Below are 26,236 nucleotides of genomic sequence, written 5' to 3' on the forward strand. Positions count from 1 at the left end.
AATTACAACTTAATTAAAATGGAAATGACTAAATGTTGAGTCTTGAATGATCACGCCACCTTCCCTAATGCTCGAAATGATGTTTCCAAAATTTCTCTGTAACCAAAAATACGCTTAATCAGCTCAAAATATCCAAATTAGCGAAATATACGAATTTCCGACCAAATTAAGCAGAATTCGGAAAACAGGAAATAACAGACAATTAAACACATTCCCCTGGTTTATTTAAGTGCATTAAACTAAATATGGTTCAAGAAATAACGACTCATCAGTAACTCACCCACAAAATAATAAAAATGGCAAAAAGGAAGATAAAAAGTTAGAGTTAATAAAAAAAAGAAAATAAAAAGAAGAAAAAATATGGAAAAGGGAATGGAAAAGGAAAATCTTCCTCAAGAAAGCAGCAAATAATAAAGTGGTTTTTGAAATCAAGTGTCATTACTCTTTCTATATCTATTTCAAAAATTCAGGAATTTCAAAAATTTTCCTACCTTTGCCTTGACCTCATTACAACCTTTTTAAAATTCCTCATGATCATTAATTGCATGTTTTTCTGAAGTTTGTGAATATTAGAGTTTTGTCAAATATCAAAGGTGTCTACTTATATGGGTATTTTGAGCCTAAACTCAAGCCAAAAAAACTTGAGAGAATTGGGGAGAAATAAATACATTTTGACTTAAGTGATATCTTTCATATTTGATTTCTTGGGAATTAAAAATGTCAACTCATGTGTGAAGAATAAAGTGATTTCATTTGCATGTCCATGACAACTTGATTTCTAGATGATTGATCTGTATTTGGTGCTATTCATTTTTTGATCCAAATGTCAATATGGAATAAAATGACCAAGAACAAAGTCTTGGAGTTAATGAATTTTACGTAGGAATGTAAACGGATAAGTGTGGAGGTGTGATGAGTGCATATTTATGTCCACATTTATGCTTTAAAATTAAAATTTTGATGAGATTCTTGTGCTTAAATGGTTAATTAAAGTGAATTTGTGACAATTGGATTTATCGGGCTCAAGAATTAAAGATGCTTAAAATGTGATTTTTAGTTGCATAAATTACGTTGGATATTCTAATGTTTATTTGTGTAGGTGAAGTTAGAATTTTATTCATTTAAAGTGCAATTAAAGGAAATTTCAGGAGCTTTTCTACAATTTTGAAAAATTAAGGACATAAATGGAATTTAAGAGACAATTCAGTTTATATTTAAAGATAATTAATTTAATTTGAAAATATCAACAAGAAATATCTATCAAATATTCTTAAAAACTTATTAAATCTATTGAATATTTGAAAGATATAAGATATAAGATAAAAGATCTCATCAACAGAATATTCAGAGTCTAAGCCCAATCAAGCCTATATAAAGAGACCTAGGGAAGGCAGAAATCATAACTCATTCATTCACTCAGACTCCTCCACTAGAAGAAATCATCCACAACTCCTCTCACTCTTATTTTACCATGTATCCTACTCCATTCATGGAAGGCTAAGCTTCTACGGCTATTCCACTATAATTTCATTATGGATTCTAAGGTTAAGTTGAATTAATATATTTGTTTCTTTTGATTATTGATTTCAGTTATCCTTCTTCTATGTCTTTTATCTCTCAATCAAGTTACAAGTAATGATTTCTGCATCATAAGGTATTTGAATCTACATGCATATTGGTCATATGAGTTCAAGGGTTTCTAGGTTTGATTGAGAATGTACTTTGATTGAACTTAGGAACTTTCATATGATTAAACATGTTTTTGCTAGTAATTGAGAATATACTTTGATTGGTGGTAAGAATTTCAACTATAATTAATTGAGAATTTACTTGATTAATTAAATTTTAATTTGGTTAAGAGATTTAAGGATAAACATGACTAAACAGAATAGGATTTGATTGAGAATGTACTTTGGTTGAATTCATTGTGAATAATCTAGAAAAGTCTTGCATTTGATTGAGAACCTACTTTGGTTAATTATATGATTGCCCTCAATTTAATTACGAATGTACTTTAATTAATTTGAAACCCGAACATTAATCAATTGAACAATAATATAACGAAAACCAATGATAAATCTATCATGGAAAAGCAGTAGAATTAACATATTTCATTATAATTATTTCTAGGTTTGTCATTTGTTCTTCAATTAAGCTCACGATACTCTTCAATATTAAATTCATTAGGATAGATTTTCATTCTTATTTTTAGAGCATTGCATAACATTCACTAACCTTTTCAGAGTCTTCATAAAAGTCAAGTATTGAAAAACAATTCTGTATTCATTGGGAAATGACTCGGGGTTACTTTAGCCCTATCTACTTTCTTGACTATTAACTTGGTAATACTAAAGTTGTTTTGTAAAGTAATATTAATTTGATAGCTTCAACGATAGCGTATCACTCCTATGGAAGAATGATTCTTTCCTTTTGTTTATCTTTATTTGTTTGTTGTTCTTCCTCTTTCTCAATTTTTAAAATCTCAATTTCTGCCTGGTTTATCTCATAGTCATAACTTGTATTCTACTCATCCAAGTTAAGTGTTTCTTGAGCCTAATTTGTAGTTCAAAGTGTGATCTTTCACACTGGTTTGGAAACACCTTAATCAGAGTTCTATAACATAAGATATTAACATTTTAAGATATTTACAATGTTAGGCATGGGCTTATATTATGTTACTTTTATGTTTTATAAATAGCCTCAGCGCGACCCTAAGAGTAATCTTTTGGCAGGCAGAGATGTCCAGAGTTGTTCTACACTCCTTGGAGGCGGTTCCTTGGATGCCTAGGCTCAAATCTACCAAATTTAGGGTTTATTGTTTCATTCTTTCATTTTATTCCATCTAGCTTCACCATGTTAATGGTGAACTAAACCCTTTGTTGTTGGGGAACAATGTAATCTTTTGAAACTCTCTTATATCAAAATTCTTATTTTCTTTATATGCTTGTGTATGCTTATATTATCAATTGTTGGGTTCCTTACCTTTGCTTAATGCTTTTATCGTTTAACTCATTCGGTAAATGTTTGTCTTTATTGATACGGAGACGTACAGTAATGTCATGAACTGGTAGGAAATTCCTTGATTAAGCTAATACCGCCTAGAGATAGGGGTAGGACAATCAATTGTATTATGCTTTTGTTTATAATGCATTGCTAATTTCTAGGGGAGACTAGAGATAGTAAGCCTGTAATTAGTATTAGGCTCTTTTCGCCAAGAGATTGGGTTTAGGGTAGACTAAGAAAGTTTGCATGACAATATGATAATAAAGCAAATTAAATAAGAAAAGTATATATAAGAGGGTGGATAAGATGAAATTGTAAACCCCAACAACTCCATTCATCCATATCTTTTCCTTGTCAACTGATTCATTTGCATTTTGCATGTTTATTTTTTATTCTTTGCATTCAACACTTAAATTTAGTTCCTTCTCAAGTCTTACACGATCAATTTACATGAAAGCTAAGGCCTAAGAGTCCTTTGGGAAAACGATACTCGGACTTACCCATTTTATATTACTTGATAATGATCTGGTACACTTGTCAGGGACTTAACACATCATTTCCCCCCGTCATCTCATGAATCTATCATACCTCTGGAACATTTGCAATATCATTTGTTCATGTATAACACATTATACGATCATCACGAATAATATCATTCACAAAGACACGACCACAAAGACGTATGGGATAAGCTACCGATAAAATAATCATAATAACAACATATAAATATACTGATTATATCAACAATAACCAAACACCCCATACATAGAAGTATTAAAATAGAATCCTCAATTCTATAACACAAAATAATCCAATCATCTTAAATTACTCGATTTTTGATCATTGATCCTTAATGTTATCACGAACATCATAAACATAGACTAATTGCCTATCCTCTCAACAACACCTATGCTAACAAAATAGACTAATTATCATGATACCATCACTAACATCATAGCATTCCTCTAGAGCCTCATTGTCTTATTATCATCAACATGTGTACCACCATCATGAATAACCTCATCATGACTACCACCATGAGCCTCCATATAACCATAAACATCATAGTGGAAAGAATCAGTCTCACTCGTATACCCTACCTCACCCACTTGTAGCCTTCCCTATAGGTTATATGTAGCCTCCTCTATAGATCATTTGTATCCTTCCCTACAAATATGCTCGTGTAGTCCCGCAATTTAGCTAAAGAACATGTATTTCTGCCACACAAGGACAAGGAAAACATCATCACCCCACACAAGGAAGGTTCAATACTCGAACATCATTCTCTTTTCCATAGTTATTTGCTAAAAAGAATATCCCTCCATTTTCAACAACCAATGCCAAAGGGAGCACCTATCCGCAGATAATATCACGATTTACTAGGTACAACAATTAGACCTATCCTCTATTTTATTCTCATCAACCGCACATTTAGGTAGACCCCACCACTCACTCATGCTCCAATCTCAACCACAAGTCAAACTTGACCCTAAACATAACCACTAATATCATTCTCTAAATATATTTCACTCCACAGCTCCTCAAGCTTGATCCACGTCCATTCTTCATCAAATTCGACATTTTTAACAAAAATACACTAGGATAATCGATTTTCATAAGTGATAATTGGTTATTCTTGAGAGGTTCACATTTACACAAAATACAGTGTGATAATCGATTATCTCTTAAGATAATTGATTATTTTAGTGGCCCTAGCACTTTAAATTTCCATATTCGTCACATATGAAAGGATAATTGATTATCATCCTATATAATCCATTATTCCCGAACCAACATTCAATACCAATGCGCAAATAATCAATTATAACTATTGATAATCAATTATTGCCAAATCGAAACACATTCTGAAAAAAATTCAAGTGTTCAAACACACATACATCAAACCTAAACCATGAACAAACATACCCAACGCATCATGCATGTATTCAGACCTCATATACCCTTATGAACAGACCCTAAGAAATTCATTACATCACTTGAATCATCCAAAAGCCATCATTATGCAGATTATAACCTAAACAACCCAATATTCTACATACGATTATCATATCATCTTTATAACATATATTTGCATGGTAAAACTCTCAAGAATCATAACTTTGTTCCCTCTTAGCATTAATACCCTCTAGGGGATAACCAACAAAGCATACATACTTTCATAGGGAAAAATCCAACACAAACGTGATATAAACCCTATCCTCATGCATACACAAACCCTTACCTAACAATAACAACAGATAATCATAATCATAATAATGTACACATGCATCAAAACAATGCTTACCATTCAAGATAATCAAACATATATAGAATACAGCAAACAAAGTTAAGTTTCCTTAAACCTCAGCCAATCTTAAGGTTTTCTCTATGCCCAAAGATCTTCTTCAATGTTGATGCACCCTCACGTTCACTCCCTCTCCTTTCCTCTCACTTTTAAAGTTTTTGTCTTATATTCCTGATGGTCAGAGTTTCTATAAGAGATGTCTAATATAATTAAAGTTATGTGTGGAATATATATATATATATATATATATATATATATATATATATATATATATAGGATACTCTATTTATAATAAAAGCACATAAGAAGTAATAACAACCAACTAATATAAAAGATATAGATAAGATAAAGTAAATTTATCTTTAACTTAATTAATCTTGATAAATCCCTAGATAATATATTCTATTTTAATATATTTATTTTAATTTATTATAATGAGTCTTTCAATAATATATATTATTATTATTCTTATTATCTAATAATAATATTTAATAATATCTCAAGATATCTTTTAATTAGCAATATCTCAAGATATTTTTTAAAATATCTAACAATACCGAATAATCATTTTTCTAATAATAATATCTCTTTTAATCTCTAAACTACCAAGATTATATCTCATATTTTTCTCTCAATCACTTTTTAAAATAACAACAACTAAATCTTCTAAAAGATTATATAATATATTTTTCATTAAATTTTCATATTATTTAATTTGCATGTTTTCCTTTCTACACCCCCTATTTTAATTTCTACACCTAATTCATAAAGTGTAAAAGATCCTTTTGCCCCTAGGCCAAAATATAAATAAATTAACATAACAATTATGTTCTAACAAAGGTATACACTCAATAACACTAATTTTCAAACAAAAACACCAAAGTCACAAGACTAACTTATTTTTAAGACTCTTATTTTCCTGGATATTACAAAGGATGTAGTTTGGTCAACCGTAGAGGAAAAAGTTACTAAATTTCTTCATATAATTGGCCATAATGTCAAGAACCAAAGTATCATATTTTTTTCCATCATCTGGGTCAACTGTTAGCAAACACTTCCACAATGTGTTAAATGAAATTTTAAGTTTGGAGTATGGATTTTTAATTTAGCCGTCGGGATCACATGTTCATCCAAATTTGAATTGATTTTACCCATACTTTAAGGTAAAGGTTTAAACCGAAATATTTAACCTTGTGATAACCCCAAAAACGTTTCCACCTTTATGAAGACATACATTTTTTATAAATTATGATAGTTTAGGGGCCACAGATCGAACTCACGTACGAATAAGGGTCCCAAAATCATATGCTCCCAAGTTTCGAGTAAGATAGGACTGGTAAACTCAAAATGTGTTTGTCGCGTGTGATTTTGATATGAAATTCACATATGTTTTACCTAGTTGGGAAGGCACAATATCAGATTCAAGAATATTGAAAGATGTTCTTGCATAAGATACTATGTTTGTTATACCTAAAGGTCAGTATGTTCATTGGATTATTTTTTCTAGGTTGTTAGTGACTTATTAATGGTGTATGCATAAGGTTTTAGGAAAGTACTACCTTGGGGATACTAGACTTATGTTGAAAAGAACAGTTTTGACTCCATATAGAGGTGTAAGACATCACCTTAAAGAATTCACACTAAGAGGACCACAAAATGCACGAGAATTGTTCAATCATGATTATTCTTCATTGAGAAATGTCATTGAAAGAACCTTTGGTGTTTTATAAAAACATTTTCCAATTATTGGTAGTGGCAATGAACCTCCTTATGATTTGGATACAATGACAGACATAGTGATATCATTTTTAAACCCTATATGCACAAAAAGGTTAATATGAATGTCCCCAATTGTCGGTGGAATAAGTTGTGCAACATGATGATAGATGATAATTGAGTCCACGTATATGTTTGATAATCTTAAGTTAACTTTTATTCACTAGTGCAGAAAGGGCTTTGGACGTCTGTTATTTTGGGCTTTTAACGTCTGTTATTTTGGGCTTTTAACGTCTTTCTCACAACCAACGTCATTACGGGTGACGTTAATGGGACGTCGAATTTCCATATAACAGACGTCTATACAGACATCAGTTAGTGTCATGTCCGACGTCAATAAACGTCGGTTAAGGCCTACTTCGACGTCTAATAGCTCCATATAGACGTCATTGTGGGAACCAACCGACGTCTAAGAGCACCATAAAGACTTCGAACATGTCATTAACCGACGTCTAAGGTCATTATAGACGTCGGTGTATGCATTAACCGACGTTTAACATAGTCGTTGTGTTTTAGTCTAGTTTTGTTCCTGTCTTTGGATAACCTAGTAGCACACTTTGTCTTTACTAGTTTCCCCCCAAAAAAAGCTTGCTTCTTTTGAATTTCTCATGACATTTCAACCCAAAACCGAACATTGGTTCTTGCCTAGTTTCATTTTCAACCGCAAGAGGGAAAAATTACGGTGAAACGATAACTAGGCAACGACCCAAGGTCATTTTTAGGTCGAAACGCCATAAGAAATCCAAAAGACACCGCTTTTTCTGGGAGGCAGCTAGCAAAGGTAGAATGTGGTACTACGTTACCCCAAGACAGGAACAAAACTGCACTAAAACACAACACAAGGAAAACAAATTTTAATCAGTTGAATTAGAAGATAATCGATGAAAGACTAATATAATTGGACAGAACAAAGTTTAAACGGATTAAATAAAAAAAGATGCCGCAAGAGAGAAAAAGGAGAGGAGGAAGACGATGATGTTTGCGAAACTGCAAGTCTGCGGTTTATTTTACATGAATTGAAGTGTCGGTTGCTACAGAAACGGACGTATATAGTCAACCAGACGTCGTTTATCTCGCTAATATGACGTCCAAGATAACTTTTAATCTGCCTTTTGCATGCACCTTAGACGTCGGACACAAGGGGCGCCGACGTCTACAGCGCTAATCAGAATGACTTTTCAATTCCGGTCAGGGAAGTAAACGAAGGTTGTCCTGGGGCACCGACGTCTATAACATTTTAGACGTCGGCCCTCTACTATTGGACGTCGAAGTGCCTGGGAGTTTGGTGAGTAGCATTAATTACAACCACATAGACGTCGTTCCCCCAGAAACCAGATGTCTATATGGCAGAAATTCACTGTCTTCCCGCCTTCCTGACAGGCCCATTGACGTCAAGTTAAGGGAGCACAGACGTCTATAACATTATAGACGTCGGTTATTTATTACGTGACGTCTAAGCGCCTGGGAATCAGGTGAAGCATTAATTGCAGCCAGATAGATGGCTGCCCCCCTAACAACCGACGTCAATGGGGTAGAAAAGACTGTCTTCTCGCCTACCTCAGGCCCTTAGACGTCTGGTTAAGGTAGAACAGACGTCTACTATATTATAAACGTCATTCTCCCAGAAACCAGACGTCTATATGACAAAAATTGACTGTCTTCCCGCCTTCCTGATAGGCCCATTGACGTCAAGTTAAGGGAGCACAAACGTCTATAACATTATAGACGTCAGTTATTTATTACGTGACGTCTAAGTTCCTAGGAATCAGGTGAAGAGCATTAATTGCAGCCAGATAGACGACTGCCCCCCCCTAACAATTGACGTCAATGGGGTAGAAAAGACTGTCTTCTCGCCTACCTCAGGCCCTTGGACGTCTGGTTAGGGCAGAATAGACGTCTACTATATTATAGACGTTGTTTGCCCTAGAAACCGACGTCTTGTTTACCAACTTATTTACGGTAATGCCACCGTCCATTAATATACGTCGAGCCACCCTTTAACCGACGTCTTATGGGTGACGTTAAATAACGTTTTTGCACTAGTGATTGTACCATTTTCAATCTTCCTTCATTTGTTGTACTATTTTGAACAACGATAATTATGAGCAAATTTTATATGTATGAATGTCAAAATTGCTACTAATTTTTTATTATTGTTAATGATTTTTGTTGTTTTGATTTTTGTTGTTGTTGAAGTTATTGTTCAATGGTGTGTTGAAAGGCTTTTTAGTCGCATTAAAGCTCAACAAACCTAAATTCCCCACTAATGTAGTATAGGGGCAACCTAGGATACCAATCCGTGGACTTGGTACTTATTAAGTTTAGAATTGTAGAATTAAAACCTCATTATTTAAAAATACTACTAAAACAAGGTGGGGAAAGAAAAAATGAATTATTAAAAATAAAAGAAACTAAATGCAAATGCATGATTTAATCTATCTAAATGATGTATGAAATAAAGGAAACTAATACCTAATCCTAGAAAACATATGCAGTGAAGGAAGGATGTGTAAAACCTAATAAACTAAAACCTGAATATGGAAAATCAAATTAACTAAAGATTAAATACATGAGAACCAGTGAACGAATGATTAAGAATTAAAAATGAAAAAAATAATATGTAAAGAAAACCAAAATCTAAATGGTATATACTATGCTAAAGATCAAAACCAAACTGACAAAATAAAAGAAGAATAACCAAAGAATAATGGGCAAAGGCTGAAATTAAAATTTAACATGTAAATGATGTAGAAATCTGTAAAACTAAGTAAAAACATTTTGAATCAAAAGCTCAGATCAAACAACTCTAAAATTGAAACTACGAAAAACATAAATGGGAATCAAAATGCAGAGTTAACAAAATAAAATTGTTAGAACAGTAAACGCAAGTGCAGGAAATGTAAATGGAACTCGAGAACAAGTAAAGCTGTAAACTGAATCAAACTTAAAATTCTCGATGCAAGAACATAAAATCAGAAATACAAGGTACCAGAGTTACTCAGAATCCCACTGCCTGTCACCCAATGGAAAGCTCCAAGAACTCCAATGAAGAAATCAAAGTTCTACTCTACGAAAAACTGATAAATCTAAAACTAAAGTGAGAGCATGTGAAAACCTAAGCTAAGCACACTGCCTGTCACCTAGTGCACATATGTTTCTATCTTACAAAACTCCTTTATATTGGAGAAAACAAAAACAGAAAAGAGGAAAAGAGGGGGAAAGAAGAACCGAATAAACTTGGAATATTCTCGGTTTCTCTTCTTCAACTAACTCTACTCTTCAATCGTCAACCAGCTCAACATGACCTTGCTACTGATCTGCTTTTCCGGACCAATCAACTTGGGCTGGCTTCCGTTGGGCCTTGGAAATTTCTGGTCTTTGTCAGAGTTGATCCATGGAGCTTTGCTTCTCTTCTTTTGTTGCATTGAAGAACCCTAGCTCGTGAATTGGGGAAAATCTTTAACTGACCGAGCACTCTCTTGTAGAAATGAAGCTTTGAGAAGGATCCCCTCAGCTTTGGCCAACAGCAGCATGAAACACTACGTTCCATTAAACCAGCAAAACGCACAACATTATCAACTTGCAACCCAAATCAGCAGCTCAGTCTCAATTCAAAGGCCCAAAATTTCTGCTGGCTTTTCAAACCCAATCAGCTCCACCACCAGCTCCCTTTTTGTTTATTTCTGCAAACATCAACATATCATTTTAAAAAGAATAAACTGGTAAAATAAAAAAAATAAAGTCTAAAAGAAATGAAATTCTATTTTAAGTTTTCTGAACATTTTTTTCTAAAAGATAAAATTCCTAATTATTAAAAAAAACTATTTTATTTAACTAAAAAGTTAAAATTAACACTATATTTACAAAAAGTTATTTTAATCCTATTTACTCTAAACTATCTTAATTCTAAAAAATTAAAAGCTAAACTATTCTTAAAAACAGATTACTATCACACAAAAATGGACAAAATTTAGGAGTTATCATGGTGTCATCGTCGTCAAAAAGGATCCATGAACCCTTAGAAGTCGTAACAGAAAAGAAATAGTGACTCTGCACATACATCGAAGAAGTATTAGATTAACGACATTTTGATGAAGCTCTACACAGTTGACTTTTATACAAAAAAATCTTGTGCTTTCGAAGATTATGAATTTTTTTAATCATTTACCATATCCGTTCTATATTTCCATACAAAATATTTTCTTATTGGTTTGAGGAAAAAAATAGAAAAGGGAAAAGTAACATATAACGACATAAATAGAAAAATGGAAAAATATTTAAATTTTTGAACAGTAACTAAATTAGAGATAAAATTGAGATAATTGGGAATGATGTGATTTTAGGAAGAATTTTGAGCCTTTGTTTAATTTTGATTTTATAGTTAATTTTATTATTTGAATGGAAACCCTTTGTATATGAACAATATTTTATGAAAATTAATTTTGACCTACAGCAAGACCCACATCGCCTAAACCAAAGACAGCCACATTTGAACCGGATTGTACATTCGCGGTATTCCAAGCAGATCCAACACCTACACAATCAATTTTCAAGGTATAATTAATTAATAATTAATACTTTTATGTTTAATTAGTTAATAATTGATATGTTTAATTAATCATCAAGTTGGTCTAAACAATTCATGCTTGGTCAGAATGATCACACGTTCACACACATTGTTAATTTTTAAATACAATAATTATAAGTGAACTATAGGTGGGGCATACTAATTATTTAGAAGGACAATATTTATACTTTTATCTGGGTCCATTTAATAAGAAATCACAAATAGAATTTTGTATTGAAAATTCTCAATTATTGTATTTGATTAATAATTTTTTTTCCTTTAACTTTTTTTGTTGTATATTTTGTCTTCTTATTTCTTTTACAATTTCTATTTTGTAATTAAAAAATTTAAAATATTTTTATTTCCAATAAAATTTTGGTACCAACAAATTTTTTTGTTGATTTTCGTAAAAGCATTGCAACCAAAATTAAAACATGCTTATTTTAAATGACCGAAAAGTATATTTAAAGGGTTTTCTTCAAAAAACAATATAATCTCTTTTTTAGTTTTTTTTATCAAAATATCAATGTTAATTCCAATAAAAATAAAAGCTTTAAAAATAAAAAATGTTTGCTTATCTTTCATTCGATATTTTTTCTCTTTTTCCTTATTGTTTTGCAAAACTATCAAAGAAAATTATTCTAATCAAAATGTATTTATTATTTTTTAAAAATTAATTACTATGAATTAATTAACTAATTTATTTTTTTCTCCCATTAAGCGTATTTAATTTTTACACATACTAAATTTTTTCTATCTATATATACCTTTTTCTTCTGACAATAAAAGTCTTGAAAGATTTGTGTGAAACACGTTGTCATATATTTTTGAGATCAAAATAATAAAAGGAAAAGGAAATGAAAAGAAAACGTCCTATGAAATTGAAAGCATTTGTTAAATACACGCAAAAAATAAAAATATGCATTTGTATTTTGAAATCGTAATTTAATTAAACTTTAAATATATAATATCTAAATAGAGCGTTTATAATAAAAAAAATCATGTTTTATTCAAGATTGAAGATAATTTTTATTTTTGGTAACTATTTTGTTATTTTTTTTTCATCAACAGAATTACATAAATATTATGTTTGCTTTCTTATATTCAACTTATCAATACGCTTTTTTTTCTCTATAATATCTTTAAACTCGTTCATTCTCTTTCAAATATTGACTAGTTGGTCAAAGAATATGGGAGAGAAAAGCATAAATTAACGTACAAGTTGAAAACATGAAAAAAAAAAAAGTAACAGTGATCTAATCTCTACTATCAATAAAATCAATCAGTAAAGTACTTAAATGAAAATAAAAATATTTGAAACATTTAATAAAATTAAAATTTCGAAGAAATCAAATAGAAATGCCAAACTTATATAAAATAATTAAAACTTAATTTAAATTTTTTTTTATTTCTAAATATATATTTTAAAATGTGTTAAACTTATTTTATTTGTTATTTGTTTCGAGTAGAGTTGATATCTCTTATTCAAAACATTCAAAGTTCTCGACTTTATTCTCTAGGTTATGTTGTTCTTTCTCTTATTCTTGTTCTTATCATGGGGAAAGTGCATCTAGAAAACAAGTCAGTGCTTTGCGTAATAAGTAATAATCTTGTGATAAAGATTAGTAATTAGAGTTCATTATATGTCTTTTTCATCACACATATATAATTACCAATAAATGACACTATATATATTAATTATCAATAAATGACAATTATTTTTATTAACTTTTTATTAATTGTTCAGATTAATTTCTAGACCAGTCGGTCATTTTCTTATTGGATGATCATGCATTACATTACTTACTTTGTTTTGATCTCATCAAAGATTTAAAGTTCACTAGCCTTAATAACCTCAACTAACCCATTTGAAAGTACACTAATATCTACTTAAACACAATTATTTCTACTTAATTACATCCAATGAGAGAAGAACACAAAAACCATAACTCTTATATTCTTTATTTTAGTTAGACATAACATCGGCACATTACAGCTAACATATTCTAAGAAACTTTAAGCAAAAGGACACACAAACTAAATTATTTTTTGTCTTTTACTCCAAGTAGCTCGAAATAAAACCTTTGCTCTTTGCCTGTATTATCTGTTTGAACAATTAATGGTCTAACAACCTAAATTATCTAACTAGTCAAATTCTTTCTTTGCAAGCCTTGTATTATACTCGTATATATCCAAGTTTTCACAGTGAATAATTCCAATATTTCATGAAGATAAAAAAATAATTATAATACATCATTCTTTGAATTACGTGTCAAAGCAATCATGATTTGAAAAATTAGTAAGTGATATTCTGCACTATTTAGTTTATGGTGTTAACTAATCTGTAGTTGATATAATTTAACTAGTATAAAATAATAATAATAATAATAATAATAATAATAATATTTAGTTACACAGGTTTAAAATAATTTTTTTTTAGAAATATTACTCTTATGATTTTGAAATTCTAAATTAAAAAGTTTAATTTATCACATATTAAATAATATCTATTTTTGTAAAAGAATGGTATAATTTAACTTAAGTATTCAATATTAATTCAAGCATAATTTTAGCTACATATTTGATTTAATATATTATTGATGGGTCTAAACATTTAATTCAATTCATTTTAAAAAATGCGTTATGTCTTAGAATATTGTTGGAAACCTAATTTTACTTATAGTTAAGATAAGAACATATAAAATCATGTCTTAGAAATGTATCTTTTAAATAATAAGATTTAATTATTTTAATATTAAAAATTTAAATTATAAATAGAATTTTTATAAATGAGTTTTATTATATTAAATCATATAATTTTTTAAACTTTATTCTTTTAGAATTTTTTATTTTTTTATGAAGTTTCTAACCGCCTGTTCATATATTGCATTGGTTACTTTAGAATCAATTTAGTAAGTGACCTATTACATTAGTTGTTAAATGAATCAATATAACCGAGAACATATTACATCAATTGTAAAGAAAAAGAAATCAATCTAATATGTATCTCTAATACTACATTACTTTAAAACTAATGTTCTTTATCACATCAATTCATTTAACAATTGATATAATAGTTTACATAGTCCATCAGTTTTAAAGCAACCAATGTAATATGTCTCATTATTATAAGTTTTGTTCCTTTTTATTTTGCATTGTTCTCTCTTCCTCCAATTTTTACTTTTTTTTTTTTAATTTACACACTACATGTATTAAAACTTGAACTGATGTAAAAAAGTACCGTGTAACTTATATGTATGTTTCTATAACGGTTCAAGTTTTAACTTTTGTAAAATGTCTCATATATTGAATTCCTTTTATGCAATTTTAAAAAACATAGATGATATATGAAACTAATCTACGATTAAGACTTGATGTAAAATGTCACTTTTCTACGTTGATTGAAACTCGTAAATCTATCACAATGCTTAACAACTTTTCTTTATAATATGAGATAAAGTTTTGTAACATTATATAATAACATCACACAAATTATTAAGCTATTAAAAATTATTTTTATCATTCTTCTTAAAATCTTAACAACTTTTCCATGAAAAAAATTGTATACTATTTTGAAAAACGAAATTATAAAAAAAAAACTATTATTCTGAAAGACATTGTGTCTTGCTTGTCGGATTTATTATTTGCCTTAAAATGTATTTTTTGAAAAATGTTTAAAACGTTAATATTTTTAAAAAAATAATTTCCCAAACGAGTTAAAATTTTAACATTTACAAAAATAATATGGAAAAAATATTATAAAATGGCTAAGAGCCATGTTGTAGCTCCCAAATAGAAATTGGCCGAGGAGACAGGCAACAACCCATGTTTTAAGTTTTGGGCCGAACTTGGTATGTTTAAATTTATGTGATAATGTGAAAGATAAATAACACAAATCTTAATATTGATTAAATTATAGTTCATTAGATACATGGTATGATATTAATTCTTAATAATTTCAACTGCATATTAAATATATACTAAATGATGTTGATCCATTTGCACCAAATATAAAGTAGATGGTTTTTGGAAACAAAAAATATTTGGTATGATGGATATTATTAATCAACAAGTGAATTGAAGAAAATTCTCAACTCCAATGTTCGAAATAGGGATGACAAAAAAATTCGCGGACACGGGTATCTGTGGATAAAATTCGTAGCAGGTAGTTATTATCTGCGGATATTTACTATCTGCGAGTAACGAGTAGTGAGTATTTTAATACCAACTTCTAAACGGGTCGGGTACGAGTAGTATACTACCCGACCCGCGGATACGGGTAGTATACTACCCGAATCGCGGGTACAGTAGTATACTACCCAACCCGTGGGTACCCGTTATCCGAAAAAATAATAAAAATAAATTTATATTTTTTTTAATTAAATTTAATTAAAAAATGAATTAAATTATATTTTATAAGGTTAAATTTAATTAAAATTAAATTTTAATTTATATTTAATTTAAGAAATATTATATATACATATATATATATATATTAATTTTATTTTAAAATGTATAAAATATTTTTTTTATTTTTTGCAGGTATCCGCGGATAACGGATCAGATAATGGATAGAATTTTATCCAACATATCGGGTTGCGGGTAGGTATTATCCGTATCTGACTCGACCCATTGCCATCCTATTCAGAACCAAATATTGTTGCAGCATAGAGCATTTTACATTGAGAATGGTTCTAAGCCTAAAAATGAAAGATTAATTTTTTGTTGATACATTATTTTTATAAGGGTAAATAGTTATTAGTATATTTCATTCTAAATAGAATAAGAGAAAAACTTTCCATTCTTAATACACCAATTATAGTTCTGTTAGTTTTATTTACACTATGTTAATAAATATTTAAGAATTTTAAGAAGTATTAAAAAATTTAAGAAGAATTAAGAATTTTAAATTTATAAAACAAAAGGTTAAGGGTATAAAAGTCTAAGATTATTTGTATATTAATAGTAATTTTTGTTTTAATAAATATGTATAACAATTATAAAAAATTTAACAGGTATTTAATTATCTCAATGGAATTGAAACAAAATTAATATAATTATAGCTTTTTTACTATATTTTTTTTATTATATTAAAAATAAAATATGTTAATAGTTGTTATACTGGACCCACTATTTATTTGTCTTTTAGTAACGTGAAAGATGTAAAAATAGATTTTAAAAAGAAAGCATATATGCCAGCTATTCTAGGATACCACAATATATGATACAATTGCTCTTATTTTATTTATTTCATGATTGATTAATATGGATTTGGAATGTCATTGTCTAAAAAAATTATTTTAAATTATCACTTGTTCAGTTAATGACTTTACTTTAGTGCCAAATTTATAGTATTAGATTACTATTGGTTGTTAAATTTAAAAGTTTTTATGCTCAATCATTTTGACACATGTGGATTAAGAAATTATTACTGATTGAACAAATGAACCACCACTTGCACACATAGTGTCCAAAAATCCAAATCAGAATTAAGAAAGAATGTGATGTTTAGGATTAATAATTGTTCACGGAATAGATGAGTTAATCTAATAATAGATAAATGCAGAGAGATGTTCTATATAGAATAAAACAATTCAAATTGATGTCCAATATATCTCCTCCCTTAATTGTAACTTATATATTTAATATTAATTTTTATTATCACTTTGACCAACTTTTATGTAATAAGATAATATAATTATTCGATTATATTTATTTATTATTTATTTTATTAGTGTAGTGTTTTTTCTATTTTAAAAAATGTTAGATTAAAATTGATATAATTATAGGATTGTTTTTCTATTTTATTATTCTAATTCTTGTTAGCATATTGTCATCAAGAGTTGCTTGATGAAGTCGACAAAGAGGTAGATTTTCAAATATTTTAAATTTCTTAATTTATATGTATTTATTATATAAAAAAAAAAAAGCGTGTATAGACGTATAATGAGTAGAAAACAATTTCTACATGAGAATATGAGTCATGTAATTATATATACACATGGATGTGGAAAATGTAGATACCTTAAAATAATTACTTTATAATTTGTTGTAAAATATAATAATTAATATTTTTGACATGTTTAAATTGATATGGGTTTTGGAGAAGCTTTCACTAGTATAAAAATAGCTTTTAATATCACGCGTTTAACATCCAATCACAAAAAATTCAACGTTAAAAATGACCGGTGGTAGTTTCGTAAATAAAATTACTATTTAGATGTCGACTCTAGGGGTTCCCGATGTCTAAATCGTTATAGACGTCTCCCCCTATCTCGGATGCCAAATGGTCTACGAAAGTATCCCAAAAGCAACTGTTTCATTTCCTTTAGACGTCTGCTCCCCTCCCCCGACGTCTAAATTCACTAAAACGTCGGTTACCCCTCACTCAGATGCTAAATAGCCCTATAAATGCTTCATTTTAAGCATCGCAAATTTATTTTTTACTGACTAGAACGTTGGCTGGGTAGGGGGGCGATGTTTTTAGAGGTTTAGACGTTGGCTAAGGGGGGAGTCGACGTTTAATGTTCTCTTTTTAAACCTACCCCTAAGCATGAACAATAGTTTCACGTTTTTACTCTGCACTGTTCATCGTCTTCCTTTCTCAATGTTCCTTTCGCCATTATTGCCAAAGGTACATTTTCTTTCACTTTTCACCAATTAAAATAATTTTGCATCGATTATATTACGTTTAAAATCATTTGCACCGATTAAAATTTGTTTTCGTTGGTTTTTTGGTGTAGTTCTTGTGTGTGATTTCGCGGGCCTCCGTGGTGATGCTTTCCCTCTCCATTGCTTGCTTGCGCCCATTCTACATTGCTTATTCCCATTCTCATTCGGTGATTTCCATTTTCAACCGTTTTTCAAAGGTTATTATTTTGGTTGATTATTTGTTTTAGTTATAGAATATGATATTGCATATTGGTTATGAGTTATTTGTTATTTTATATGTTAATTTTAGTTTTGATATGTAATTGGAATTTGAATATATGAATTTTAGTTAATGGATATTGATTGTTGTTGATGTCATTTTTAGTTTTTGTGTTGCATGATAACGGTTGAAAAACCGTTATTTTTATACTTAATTTTGATATCAAATGCACCCTTGTTGACTTAGAAACTTGCTTTAACTCATGATTTTGCTTTAGTTTTGTGAATAATAGAGTTGAGGTTATATTTTATGATTTTATCAATAAATTCCCTTGATTTTGTAGGTTATTGAAATGATTTGAAAAAGGGTTAAACTATCAAGGACTTACCGTGCATAAAAGTCAAACAGAACGTAAAAAAGTCAACCAGTCAACCAGAAAAGTCAACCAGTCAACTAGAATGCTGAAAAGTTGACTAGAGTTGACCAGAGTGTAGAAAAAGTAGCGCTGAGCGGTGAACTGGGCACTGAGCGCTAGTCTCGAGACCAGTTTTTCACTATTTTTTGCCTGGACAGCGTTGAGGGGCCATTCTGGGTGTCGCACCTACCGTTGAGCGGTGGTTTGTATCGCTGAGCGGTGTACTATTGGACTTAGGCCAGTTTTCTGTTATTTTTATGATCTGTTTTGGGCCTAGACCAATTTTCTGTTACTTTTATGCCCTATTTAAAGGCCAGAACATCTTAGGGTTTGTATCTTTTGATGGCTTAGGCACATAAACATATTTTTCCCCCTTTGGGGGCAGAATTGGGGAATTGACAACTCTCCTTTTCTCTTTTTAGGGTTTCTATCTCTCTCATTCCATTGTACACCTAATTTCTTCATGACGATGGAGAACTAACCTCATATGTTATTGGTGAATGACGTAACCTCTAAACTCTCTTGTATTTGAATTGTTCTTGAATATATATGCTTCTTTCATTAATTGTTAGAGATATTCTTCTTTACTCAAATGTTTGGCATAAATCTTATGATTTGTAGATATCATGAGGAGATATCGCACTCTTAGGGTAGGTGGAATTGAGGAAGGTGACAACTCTCCTCTTCTCTCCCTAAGATTGGTATCATGAGATATCTACAAATCATGATCTAGGGAATTCTCTTGATTATGAAATATTGCCTAGGGATAGGAATAGGACGGTCAATTGCTTTAAGCTTCTGTGATTAATGCATTAGTAATTACTAGGGAGACTAGGGATATTAAACTAGTAATTATGGTAATAGGCTCTTTTCACCGAGGGATCGGGTTTAGAGTAATTTAGAAAGTTGCATTAACATTAATGAAGAAGATGAATTCGTTTATGCATGAGAGTGATTAGGTGAACTCTAAATCCTAATATCATATTCATCTCATATTATCAACATCATCCATTCACTTTTATGTTTAACCTCAATTGATCAAATTGCATTCATGTTTATTTTTCCGAACTTTACATTCAAAGACCCAAAATATTTTTTTTATAGTCTTGATTGGTTAAGTAAAAGCACAACAGTTTAGTGTCGCAAGTCTCTTGGGAAAACGATACTTGGTCTTACCATTTATTATTACTTGATACGATCTGGTACACTTGCCAGTGTGTTAACATTGCACATTGTTTATTGAGTATGCATAATGATTGATTAAGTTTGATGCCTTAAATATGATTGTAATTGTATTATGAAATGATTGAGTGAAACTTAGTTCTCGTTTGAGATTTAACACATGATTAAACTTTTAATTGTTTGTATTAAATTTCGAATTGTTCAATTGGACATGTTTGGGAAAATTATTTTTCATAATTTGCTATGACATGTACGTTAGAGTTTATGGATAAGTTTGATAAATTTTGGTTCAAATTATTTGTATTGCTCTCCGAATGCATATTTGATTGTGGTTATTCGTGATCACTTTTATTTCATGTATTTCATAGACCAATGTGAAATCCTATCGAAATCTTATCAAATTTATCATGTTAGACTTCTTTGCATGTGTGTTAGAAAATTATGAAAAATAAGTTTTTTGAATGGGTAAGACCTAACCTTATGAGAGTTAAAAAATTGAGAGTAATGAAGTTTGTTACGAACATAGTATGGATCGAAGCTAGGTGAATGAGTATTGCATCAACCAAGAATATGAAAACGGAGTTTTAGAGTTCTTGCAATATGTTGAACAAAATAAAAACTCTACGAACGGGACATATTTTTATCCTTGTGTTCATTATCTTAATCAAATACTCCAAGACTTAGGCAATGTGTGTGACCATCTATTCATGTTCGGTATAATGAGAACTTATATCGTTTGGACTTGGCATGGAAAAGTACTAGAGCAGCCTAAAATGTCCCGAGGAACGAATTATGTGGAAGAATGGTTGAATGATCATTGAGAGGACATGATACATGATGTTGGTGAAGAAAATTTTGGAAGAGCTAATTTGTATTAATTCTATTAAGAATGATTCAGAGCATGAGTTGTATCCAGGATGCTTCAACTTTACACATCCTTCTACAACTTTGAAGTTGTATAGTTTAAAAGCAAGGAAGGGATAGACCAACAAAATTTTCACAGAGTTGTTGGAGTTATTGAAGGAGATGCTTTGAGAAAATAACAGTCTACCTATTCGTAATTATGAGGTGAAGAAAATTTTATGTGTAATGGGTCTAGAATATCAAAAGATACATGTTTGTCCTAATGATTATGTTTTGTACATAAAGGAGTTTGCTTCACTAAAGTTTTTTCCAACATGTGGTTTATCACGGTTTAAAAAGAAAATTGACACAAGCACTGGTGATGAACGCAATGATGGTGCACCTGCTAAGGTGATGTGGTATTTACCTATATTTGAAAGATGCACATATTTGCCCCCAACTTGTCACGCTCTTTCTAAAAAAGAAAAACAAAGTTTTTGTAAATCTTTAAATATTAGTAACTTTGTTTCTATGCTAGAGTTAAATTATGAAGGTTCCACAAGGTTATTCTTCAAATATTAGTAACCTTGTTTCTATGCCAGAGTTAAAGTTAGATGGTTTAAAGTCTCATGATTGTCAAATATTAATGCAACAATTGTTACCAATTGTTATTCGAGGCATATTACCTGCTTTTGTTAGAGGTATTCTAACACGTCTGAGTTTGTTCTTTAATGCCATTTGGAACAAAGTTGTTGATCCTCGAGTTTTAAATGATTTGAAAAATGAAGGAATAAGACTATTGTGCGAATTGAAAATGTATTTTACACCTTTTTTTGATATCATGGTTCATTTAATTGTTCATCTAGTAAGAGAAATTCGGATATGTAGGTCGATATTCATAAGGTGGATGTACGCTGTTGAGAGATACATGAAGATCTTAAAGGGATATGTCAAGAATCAGTATCGACCGAAAGCTTCAATCATAGAGCGGTACATTGCAGAAGAAGCCATTGAATTTTTTTCAAGTTATATGCCAAGTTGTGAACTAGTGGGACTTCTTAAGATCAAACATGAAGGAAAATGTTAAGGTAAGGGTGTTTGAGGAGTGAAAATTGAAATTGTTAGTCAAAAAGAAGTTGATCAAGCTCATTTGTACATCTTAAACAACATTGTTGATGTCATTCCTTACATTTCTTAACACGTTGATGAAATAAAGGTTGCACACCCATGAATGAGTGAAAAATGAACTCTTAATGAACATATGAAAAACCTTTTTAGCATGGTTTAAGAAAGAGATTTATGAGTACTCCAAATGTTTCTAAAAGTCTATTGAGGCTAGCTCATGGGTCAAACACAAATGTGATCACATATGGTGGGTACTATATAAACAATATTTCTTTTTAGACAAAGCTAGAAGATGGCAAAAGTAGAGTTCAAAATAATGGGTTTACACTACAAGCTGAGTTTGTCCACTTTGCTAGTTCTAAAGACAAAAATTCAATCACAACATCCATCAGTTATTTTGGAATAATACAAGAAATATGGGAATTTGACTATGTTAGTTTTAAAGTTCTAGTTTTCAAGTGTAAATGAGTTGATATAAATTCTGGTGTGGTGACATATGACTTTGGGTTTACTTTGGTGGACCTTAACAAGATGACATCACTAATGAACCATTTATTATGGCTACTCAAGCAAGACAAATATAATATGTAAATGATCTAGTAAATAAAAAATGGTCAGTGGTATTGGAAGGAAAAAATGCACAAATATGATGGTGAAGATTCTCTGGATATACTTGATACAACATCTTTTACATCAAGACCCATTGAAGGAAAGGTCAATGACGTCGCTGATGACACCTACATAATACAGAGTGATCACAATGAAGGGATCTGGGAGAAAACAATACCTTAATAGGTTTTGTGTTTTTTTTTATGGCCTTTACAGTTTGTTCTATTTATCATATTTGATGTAGTACTAACATTGGCTTTATAGGTATGTTGAGCTCGGGATTAGGAAAGAGCAGACGTGATCGATCTGTGATGCAATTGCCTGATGTCACATCCCAACGTGTTGCCATGGAGAGGATACAGGTCGATATCGATCCAAGTTCGAGTCTACCTTCAAGGCCTCATGCTATTAAGTTTAGGAGTTATTTGGGTATGTTAGCAAAAACCCATGTTTCTATTGTTATTGCATCTTGGGATGACGTCCCAAAGGTCGAATAAAACCTCCTATGGCAGGACATTCAGGTGTGTTTACTTAAAAGAATATTGATATGTTGTTTACCTTGTTTATATTATGTCATTAACATGTTTTTTTTGTTTGAAATAGCAAAATTTTGATATTTCAAACATTGGTCAAATTAGAAAGAAAGTGTTATCCTACATACCAATTAGATAGAGGGATTTCAAGACAAGGCTAACACATCTATATGTCTTGGGAGATAGACAACATGAGTCTCCTTGTGCCAAGTACAGAATAACTAAAGAAGAGTGTATGTAGTTTCGTGCATCTAGAGAGTTTGGTGAGTGGCAGGTTCGTTTCTTAACATATGCCTATAGTTAGATAATGTATTCAATTGTGATTTTACACTTACGAATTTATATGGTTTGTCAGGTGTTAAGATTCCAACAAGTGTACTGAATCGTATCAAGTAATATAAATGGTAAGACCAAATATCATTTTCCCTAGAGACTCACTGGCCTAAACAGTCATGTAATTTGTTGATTATTTAAGACTTCAGAACGAAAATCATTGTTGATTAATGTTAATGCCACTTTCTAATTTACTTTAAACCCGATGTCTCGGTGAAGAAGGCCTATTCTTAATTACTAGTTCACAATGTCTTATATCCCTAGAAAATAATTATGCATTACATTCGCATAGAAGTTTAAAGGCAACCGATCCTCCTATCCCTATGTCTAGGTAATATTGTTTCCGGAAGAATTTCCCCAGTTCTAGATTTCCACATATGTGTCAATATCGACAAAATCACTAATCATGCAATTGAATGAGTTAAATAAAGCATGCAAAGAGTGTAGAGGAAAAACCCTAAAAATTAATGAAGTAAAGCATATAAATTAAAATCAATTCAATACATGAGAGTTTCAAAGGATTACATTGTTTCCCCAACAACAATGGAAGTTTAGTTCACCATAGAAATGTCGCTCAGCGGTGACTGTGGTACTTGAATTAGCCCTCAGTGATGGTGCTTAAGTGTCAGACAGAGAACTCAACAACAAGCTTGGCGCTCAGCGGTATAAATGGAGTTGAGCGATGGTTACGATTACTCTTTTATGCCATTTCTCTGCATTTCCTGAGTCAAACTCCTTGCTACTTCAATTTCTTTCATCCAATTCATCTTAATTCCTGCCAAAACAAGGAAAACCAAGCATAAAACCAATAATACCACCTTCAACTCTCTTATTCTCTCAACTGAAGCAAAAACATGATTTCAAGCTAGTTTCTAAGTTATAAAGGGTGTTTTTAGTATCAAAATTAAGTATTAAAATAACGGTATTTTAATTTTTATCACAACCCCAAACTTAGAACTTTGCTTGTCCTCAAGCAAACAAGATGTAACTCAATGGTTCAACACATTCCAAAACTCTTTCTTTTAGAACACGTAATTACTCAAATCAACTCATCAAACAGAATTCAGTCAAGATGCACACGTGCCTTGATTCAAAATAAATCATCATGATATTCACATAATCACATAATATCCAACAGATGCTATTCTCATGAATGATCAATTAACTAAGCACAGATGTAGTCATGTATTCATGGAATCATTCCTCACCAGATAAAGTGTTTCACTCAATCACACAGGTCTTTCTAGAGGTCACTCCTTCCCTTTACTATCCAAATTTCACATAGAACAAAATTTCCTTTCATTTACCATAATCAAAATATACTCACACACACATGTCATCAAAAGGACTTTTCATGGCTTGTAACATGGCTGGGCTAACAAGAAAAATTGGTTTTTCTGGATCACAAAATCGTCGAGTTAAGAGAGTCATTCATACATTTATCATTCAAGTTCAAACTCTTTTTAAACAATCAATCTTACTCATTCCTAACTTTCCCCATTTTGCATTGAAATTTTCTTTCTTTGCATTCCATCTTCTTTTCTTTTCATTCTTGCTCAACACTTAGCTCAATGCTTATCTTTCTTTGCATTCTTTCCCAACAACCCCAAACTTGAACCTTTATCAATACCACACAATGATTCTCAACTTAACTCAAGGTAGAGATTTCCAAAAAGGGTAGAGCACATTGTGCTCTTTTACATTTGGGAGAAAACCATGCATTGGCTAAGAAAGGGCTAATAAAAAATGGCCTTGATCATATGACATACGCATGGAATTCATTCAATCGTAGAAACCTGGGCAAAATTATTCATGCTTTCAAGAGAATAACAATCATTCACAACAAATACTTTAGAGCTCAAAACCTCACATATAAGCTCATTCAACATTCCACATATTCTAGATACACATCCTGCTTAACATCATAACCACAATCATAACATCATGCATTTGTTCACATAGCTTGTTAATGATGAAGGTTGAAAAACAGTTATTTGCATATGTCAATTTGGATCAAATTACACCCTTTACTACTCGGAATGAGCTTAGAATCAAGCAAAACTCAATAAATGAGTCTGTAGAGAGTCAAAAGCGGTTTTTAGCGATATTATGCTTGTTTTGCATTGTTTTGTAGCTATTTTAAAGAAAGTGAAGAATGGAGTTGAAGATACAGGTCATAGACTCAAGAAAAGAGCAGAAAAATGAAGATTTGAAGAGTCGACGCACCGCCCGGTGACACACTTAAATCGTCGGGCGGCCCAGGGCGAGGAGTAGGCATGGCGATTGGCGTTGGGCGGTCCTGAGGGAAACCACCAGGCGGTGACGATTGTCGCCGGGCGGCTCTGAGGCTTTTGCCAAACCGCCGGGCGGCAAACTTAAACCGTCGGGCGGTGGTCCGTTGGGCCTGAGATTGTTTTCTGATGCGCTCTTCACTTATAAATACCCCTTTTGCGAGTTCGGAGTTATTCTTTTGACAGGGGAGAACGGCCAGACCTAATTTTGCTCTCTGGAGAGGATCTCTTGGATGCTTAGGCTCCTTTTCATCTTTTCTAGGGTTTGCTTTTCCATTCTTCTTCCATTTTCCATCTAGTTTCACCATGTCTATGGTGAACTAAACCCTATTGTTGTTGGGGGAAACAATGTAATCTTTCTATACTCTCTTTTATTGAAACTC

General features: G+C 31.1%; 1 pseudogene; it reads right to left on the minus strand.

Annotated features, from left to right (window-relative positions):
* Positions 1–18,274, minus strand: part of LOC111242497 — a 22,751-nt pseudogene extending 4,477 nt beyond the window's left edge.
* Positions 18,275–26,236: the final 7,962 nt, after the last annotated feature.

Source organism: Vigna radiata, chromosome 9 (genome assembly GCF_000741045.1).
Source record: "Vigna radiata var. radiata cultivar VC1973A chromosome 9, Vradiata_ver6, whole genome shotgun sequence".
NCBI classification, from domain to species: Eukaryota; Viridiplantae; Streptophyta; class Magnoliopsida; order Fabales; family Fabaceae; genus Vigna; species Vigna radiata.